This window comes from Otolemur garnettii, unplaced genomic scaffold, assembly GCF_000181295.1.
Source record: "Otolemur garnettii isolate 467f Iridium unplaced genomic scaffold, OtoGar3 scaffold00077, whole genome shotgun sequence".
Classification (NCBI taxonomy): Eukaryota; Metazoa; Chordata; class Mammalia; order Primates; family Galagidae; genus Otolemur; species Otolemur garnettii.
In genome coordinates, this window is record NW_003852472.1 from 4,955,505 (window position 1) to 4,963,691 (window position 8,187).

At 44.7% G+C, this 8,187-nt stretch overlaps 1 pseudogene; it reads right to left on the reverse strand.

The window, feature by feature from the left end:
- Positions 1 to 523: 523 nt before the first annotated feature.
- The window catches only part of LOC100940734, a 9,669-nt pseudogene continuing 2,005 nt past the window's right edge, over positions 524 to 8,187 (reverse strand).

Below are 8,187 nucleotides of genomic sequence, written 5' to 3' on the forward strand. Positions count from 1 at the left end.
TGCCAAAACAGTTTTGGATAATCTACCTTTGCTCTGGGCCACTCTCCCGGAACTGGAAATGGATAACGGTATTCCCTTGATGAGATGTGCACCCTCCAAGGGCGAAAGAAGAGAACGGTCTTTCTTCTCTATTAACGCATAGTAAGTATGCTAACGTAACAAAATGCGTGTTCATGACCATGTACTTTAATTAAAGTGGTTAAATATAGATCTGTGTCTTTGCTCGGATCCACTCCTTCAAAAAGGGTTCTGAAGCAGGGATTCACAGAAGCAGGGCTTGAGGACGAATCTTCTGTTCAGGAGGTGTTCTCAGAACACCACCGAGGTCAGACAGGGAAGGGAGAAGAGCCCATGAGCCGTGCAGTAATGAGCCGGTTTCCTCTGTGAGCAAACTGCACTAGTATAGTCACGAGCAGCCATGCAGAACACTTCCCAAATTAGTCTACCCTGTGATATTTATCTAAGCTGGGTGTTTTCTTCCAAAGCTCTTGTTTCTCTTTAGCAAAAGGTTGCCCTGGAAGCATCAGATGCTGCCATTTATGGGCTGCCCCAGGCCCAGGAGAGGCCAGTCCCCAGGGCCTTTGGACAAATCCTCCAGGGAGCTAAGCAGCTGCTGACGGTGCTTGAGGTAGACAATGCCATCCTGCTCAGTAACTCTCCGGGAAACTTCCGGTAAGCTCAGAGGGGAGCTGAGAGGACAGGGATGGGGTGTGAAGCCTGGACTACACCTGAGTGTTTCATCTGAAGGTGATCTTGGAAACTGTATTAATTTCCTTGGGTTGTTGCGACAAATTACCATGAACCAATAGCCTGGCAACGACAGCAGAAATGTGATCCCTTACAGTTCTGGAGGCCAAAAGTCAGGACTGTGCTCTCTCTGAAGGTTCTAGGGGAGAAAACTTCTCTTACCTCCCGCAGCTTCCATGGCTCCCAGCACGTTCCCAGCACGTTCCTTGGCATGGGACTGCATCACGCCAGTCTCTGCCTCTGTCTTCTCCTCCCCCACTTCTCTAATCTCTCTCTCCCTCCCTCTTACAAGGACTTGTCACTGGATCTAGTTCCCGCCTGGGTACTCCAGGATGATCTCATCCCAAGATTCTTAACTAAATCACATCTGCAAAGACCCTGCTTCCAAATAAAGCAACATTCGCAGAGTCCAGCTGGCAGGACATAAACACATTTTTCGAGGGGCCACCATTTATTCCACTCCAGAGATCACCAATGCAAATGCCTACGCTGATGAACAATGTGATGAGGGCTGGAGAGTTGAAATGACCTGCTCAAGGTTATACAGCTGGAGCCAGACCCAGAACCAGCCTCCCAGAATCCAGCCAACCCAGAAGTCAGGCCTCGCTTCCCCTGGGGCCTCATGTCTTATAGCCAGTCTAACAGTATTACGAGCTTTAGCCCCAAACTGCTTCCTGAGGCTGTCACTTCTCATCACTTCCACTTCCATTTACATAGTCCAAGCGCCATCCTCCCCGGGGTGCCTGCGCTCACCTCCTAACTGCTCCACCTGCCTCCACCCATGGATCTCTGTAATTCCCTCTTCACACCCAACTCAGAGTGCAGTTTCAAGGGGAAATTAATCTCTGCTTCAAATTCTCAGTGGTGTCTCATCTCCGAGAGAATGGAGTCCAAAGTCCTTGCCACAGCCCATGGTGCCCTGACTAACCAACCCTGCCTCTCCACCTCCCAGTGTCATCTCCCCTACCCATGCTTCTCTGATAGCACGCTCCAGCAGCCCTGCCATCCCTTCTGTTCCCCAAACACAATAAAGCCTTCCTTTCTAGGACCTCTGCGTTTGTCTTCTCTGCAACTGAGAATATTCTGCCCCTCCCCGCCCCCGGGTCTCATCCAGATGTCACATCCTTGGAGAGCCTTCCTAGACCTGGTACCTGAACTCTCCTGGCACCATCAATCTGTATCCTATAATACAGAGCAGGAGTCCTCAAACTACGGCCCACAGGCCACATGCAGCCCACCAAGGACATTTATCTGGCCCACTGGGTGTTTTTGCCACCACTGCCTGTCCTGCTTAGCAGCCAACTTGTCCCAGGCCCACAGTCCAGCCCTCCAACGGTCTGAGGGACAGTGAACTGGTTCCCTGTTTAAAAAGTTTGAGGACCCCTGAATAGAGTGTTTTATTTTCTTGTGTGTCCCCATAAGAAAATGTCTTACCACTACAGAGTGAGCATACCGAATCTGAAAATCCAAAATCTGAAATACTTGAGCATTGATGTGGTGCCACAAGTAAATTCCACACCTCACCTCCTATGACAGATTGCAGCATAAGGATAAGAAAATGATTGTATCTTGGTACCATATAAATTCAGAATCAAGAGTGCTGGTGATGCCAAACAACTACAGATCACCCACGTGGGTGGCTGAGAAGGCGACATTTTGCTTTCTGTCTGTTGAAAGTGCACAAACTTTATTTCATGCACAAAATTATTTAAAATAGTATACGTAAAATTACCTTCATGATAGGTGTGTAAGATGTACTTGAAAGATAAACAAATGTTCTGTTTGTACTTGGCTCCTAGCCCCAAGATATCACATTACCCAATATTCCAAGATTTGAGAAATTCAAAATCTGAAATACTTCTGAGCCCAAGCATTTAAGAGAATGGATACTCTACCTGTATCCATTAGAAATTAGCTTATCAGGTTGTGTGTTTATTTCTGTGACCTTCCCATGCTCTGAAATGACTGGTGCGGTCAAGCAGGGGCTGTTCTGTCTAGACATCATAGTTCCATGCCTGGGGTGTCATAGTACACCGGGTAAGAGATGAACATTTGGGTTAAACTGCTTGAGTTTGAATTCTAGGTTTAACTTTTAAGGGCTCTGCCATTTGGGCAAATTTCTTAGCCTCTTTCTGTCTTAGTTTTCCCACCGGTAACATGGGAATCACACGGATGCCCTGAAGATGGAAGGAGTTCGTACGTGAAAAGAATGACACAGAGTAGGTGCTCTGGGCATTTGTGACTATTTCATCAACTCAGAAACTCCCTGACACATCGCGGACATTTTCATCGAATGCATTAAACTAGTAATTCCCAATCCAGTTGTCTTCTCCCTATACGTATTTGTACCTTAGAAAATAAAAATCAGAATGTAAAGACCTACAAACACATACAAAAATGATCTTTCATTGACAGACAATTCAAGTCTATACAGGCAAAAAAGACACCGCTCCTCTGGAACCAATTTTCCCACCCTTGATCCGTGGTGCCCTCAGGAGAGGAACTTTGGTACCTTGTGCCTACATCATGTGGGAGTCCTTGATCCCCAGGGAAAAGTGGGCTGGGCAGAGTCAGATGTGTACCTTGGATTCTAGAAACATGGATTTCAAAAGACTTAGAGAAAAAAAGATACAAAGGTTGAGCGTTACAGAAATGGGCAATTCCTATCCCTGCTCCGTATTTAAAAGGAAAAGGGTGATAGATATCACAAACCACAGATCAAAACAGGAACCGGTCCCCGTTTGAAAACAGCTGACATCGATTGAAAGCTCCCTCTCTGCTATTGCATTAGTCTCAGTGCTTTACACAAATTAGCTAACTTAATCCTCAAAACAACCCTCTCAGGAGATACAATTATTGTATCACAGTCACCAGTCAATGCCTATGTTTTAACTAACAAGCTCAACTCGCCCACTGGCAGCCAGTTCCCACTTCTCCCTCTTGGAAAGAACGTGACCCGTTATTTCATGAATCTGCGGTGCTCTGTGAACAAGGTTCAAAGACAAGGAGAGGAGAAATTGCACCTGGAGCATGAAAAGAATTGAACCAGGAAACAAGGCCTGCTCTATGGCTGTGTAACCTTCACAGTCGCACAGGGGAAGTACCCCAAACTTGATTAATTGGTCTAATGTTCTGCTGTCACCATCCTGAGATTCTTGATTTTTGAACAAAGGGCCGCCCGTTTTCATTGTGCCCTGGGCCCCACACGTTGCGTAGCCGGCATAAGTTGTATGCAGCAGCTTCCAGATCCATGCAGAGAACAGTTTCTTCTTTCAAGTGGCGCTTTCAGAAAAATGACTGAGTTCCTCCCTGACGCAATATTCCCTTTGAGCACATATATTCATGCAGACGCCAGACAACTGCACAGCAGAGATGTTGTAGAAATAATTTACTCTTCAAGTAGAGGGTTAGACTAGGCCGTCTCCCGAAACCATCTACATCATTCAGAGGGATGATAGCATCGCAGATTACAGCAAATTGCCTCCAGTGATGGCTCCTTTATGGTCTTGGATTTTAACCAGGGGTGAAGATTAGAATCACTCAGCTTAGAGAGTTTCTTCAGAATAAATGCGCCCAGGCCCTACTCAAAACATATTGAATCAAAATCTCCAAGGGCAGGACGAAGGTAAGGATCTTTGGGAAAGGCTCACGTGGTGATTTTTAAAGGCACTCTTGATTAAGAACTGCTTCCAAAACAGAGGCTATGCCTGGTTTCTATCCTTACAGACACCACTAAAAAGGAACACAGAACTTGATTAAATTTAAAGGCAGTCGTGTCCCGGGATGAAAACAAAACCGTAGCTGTTCCATTTCTAGATCTTTCATCCTGCCATGAAGTTTCAACTATGTTTCCTCTGCTCTTCCTCTAACATCTGAAATATTCAAATACCCACCCCACCCCACTAAAAACAAGAAATGATCTGACAACTTAAAGAAGGCAGACCCCAGGTTGTCTTTGGCCAACACCTACCTCCCTTGCCACCTCATTGCCAAGGAAAAATCAGATGAACTCCCTTTCATTGCTATATAGACCTTCCCCCTTTTTCCATGTGTATGAATTGTAACAATATTCTCCTGCAATACATGAACAGACTCATGTTGCATAGATTAAGGGGATCTGGGTCTTCAGAGACATCCTAAACCTATAGAGAACTCAATAAATTAAAACTACAGTGCAAGTAAAAGTCAAGTTTAGCTGGCTTTGTTACCTCAAAACTGTATCATCTCCGTAAACTTGTGTGTCCTCCCCCTGTCCATCCTGATGGAACAGCCACCATGTTCCAAAGCCCTGTCTTCTTCCAAAGGAACACAAACAATGTTTTACCAGGAAGGGCCACCTGCTGTGTTTTTTTATATGACTTGAAACAATACCGTACCAAATTACATGAATCATCTCTAAATTTAGAAGTCAGCTCCTAATACTCAACTGCCTGCTCTGAAGTGTAAATAATGTTTTCCAGGGTTCATGTGGGAATCATTGCCAAGAACCTCTTAACTTGGCACCTTGCACTCCCTGAGAGGTCAACAAGCAACTACTTGCTACACTTGGCAAGCAAACTGAGACTCACTCTTCATGCAGCAAAAATGACAGAATGGTTTAGACAATTCTATGCCAAAATAGCAAGCCCACCTTATATATAATCACACAGAACAGTGGTTCTAGACTTGGGAATGAGTGGATCTTCCCTGTGCTCACTCTCCACCTCCCCACTCTACATATACAGCCTAGAATTTCTGGCAAAGGCCTTAGAGGGAAAATGTAGGTTGTAAAAGCCTCATCGACCATTCTGCTACTTCCTATACCTCCTTACGGCCAGTGGTTGTCAGTGGTTGTTCGTAGAGTAATCCCCAGTTCATGAACATACATGTTAACTCATTCATCAAAGAGGATTTTCTTTTCTTTGGTGATTTAATCTATTTTGTTGCATATCTCCAAAACAAAAAAGATAAAAAAAGAATTTAAGGTGATTAAAATCTTCCCATTTTAAGCATTTGCTTTGGTCCTCTATGAATGCATCTGATATCCCAGTGGGTTAAAGGGGTGAGCCCAGTAACAATAATGATTTCAAATGGCTTTTAGTAAAACCCAGCTTGGTCTATCAGGGAACAAAGGGCCTGTTTCTACCATAACTCTGATCCTCATCACCTCCCCAATCAGGGAATCCAACTATAAAGTTGAAATCCTTCACAAAACTACCACATCCCCAAATCCCACTTCTCCCCAATGCCTAACTTGCTCTCCAATATTTGGCCAGGGTATGCAGCATTTTTTCTAGGATATGAGTTTACAAACTTAATTGTCAGACCTCATATGGGTTCCATACTATATGATTGTTATCGCATTTTCAAAATACATGTCAAAAACCTACTTACTGCCATTTGCCTTCTTCATAGAGAGGCAAATTCACCAAATCAAATGAAAAAGTATTGCACTTCACAAGCCAGTGGGAAAGTTTGACCCTACTTCAGGGTTGGAGACATAAAGAATAAAATCTGGCCAGGCCCAGTGGTTTACACCTGTAATTCCATTACTCTGGGAGCCCCAGGTGGGAGGACTGCTTGAGGCCAAGAGTTTGAGATCAGCTTAAGCAAGGGAGAGATCCCGTCTCTACAAAAAATAGAAAAAATTAGCCAGGTGTGGTGGCATATACCTGTAGTCCCAGCTACTATGGAGGCTGAGGCAGGAGAATCATTAGGACCTAGGAGTTTGAGGTTGCTGTGAGCTATGATGATGCCACAGCACTCTAGCTAGGGCAACAGAATGAGGCCTTGTCAAAAGTAAGGAGAGGAAAAGAGAGGAGGGGAGGAAGAGAGGAGAAGGAGAGGACAGGAGAGAAGGGGAGGTGAATAACGATAATAGAAATTTGTGTTATTTGCAGCTTCTAAGTTCATGATCATTTGTTACAGCAGCAACATGAAACTAACACAATCACCTAAGTCCAAATTCTTGTTCTGTACATTAAGAGCATTGTTAGTTTTCTATTACTGTATAACAAATGACCACAAATTTGGCATCCTAAAAATGGCTTCTTGATTTCTGTGTCAGTGGTCTGGGCACAGCATGGGTGGGTCCTCTGCTCAGGGTCTTACAAGGTATCAGCCAGGCTGGGTTCCTTTCTAGAAGATCTGGGGAAGAACCTATTTTCAAGCTTGTTTGAGTTATTAATTGAATTCAGTTCCCTACAATTGTAGGGCTAATCTCTCGTTCCCTTACTAGTTGTCAGCCAGAAGCCACTCTTAACTCCCAGAGGCCACCTGCATTTCTTGCCAAGTGGTCTCCTCATCTTCAAAGTCAACAATAGAGAAGCTGCCTTGTGCAGAATTCTTCTCACATGTTGAATCCTTCTTACTTTAGAAAAGGCCCAGATTCTTTACAGCTGTGGTTCCCAATCCCTAGGCTGCTGACTGGTACCAGTCTGTTAGGATCCAAGCCTCACAGCATCCCAACCTGAGCTCCACCTTGTGTCCCATCTGTTGCCCACCTTCCCACCAGTCCATGGAAAAAGTATCTTCTATGAAACTGGTCCCTGGTGCCAAAAAGGTTCTGGTCCATGGCCTGTTAGGAGCCCAGCAGCACAGCAGAAAGTGAACAGCAGGCAAGCAAGCAAAGTTTTATCTGTATTTACAGCCACTCCTCATCGCTCACATCACTACCTGAGCTCCGCCTCTTGTCACATCCCTCCCCTAGACCCACAGTGGAAAAACTGTCTTCCGTGAAACCCATCCCTAATGCCAAAAAGGTCAGGACTACTGGTGTCGTGGACTCAGCAGATGAGGTCAGGTAATCTCCCTTCTTATTTCCTGAATAGGAGTCTGAATTACATCTGCAAAATGTCTTTCACCATGTAAAGTAACATGATCTTGGGAGCAATATTTAAAACACTCTCAAGTCCCACCCACACTCAAGGGATGAGGGGGAATTATGCACCAGAAGGTGAGAATCTTGGGGCTAGCTTAGGATTCTGCTTCCCACAACCACACTAGCACACGTCAACGAACTTGACCAGTCTTGACTCCACTCTTTCTTACTACCCACCAAGTACATTCTGTTGCTTTTCTTAGGTGAACCACAAAAATAAAAACAAACAAAAAAAACCTATGAGCTCAAGTATTGGCCTGCCTGCCTACCCTCCCCGTTTACACAGAAATCTTCCTCTGCCTGCCTGCTGTCTCTCTTTTCATAGCATTATGAAAGCACTCAGCTAGAAACCTAATAATAATGGGAGCTAACTGTTATTGACACCAGGTACTTGTCTGAGAAATATGCCTCCCACAAATCTATGAGGTGAGTATTGATACTATCCCAATATCATAGATGAGAAAACCCAAGCACAATGAGGTTAAGTCACTGAGTTGCTCTTAAGTATGGGTCAGAGCCAGGATTCAGAGTCAGATCATGTAATTCCAGAACCAAGCTCTTTTTTTTTAAGCTTTATAATA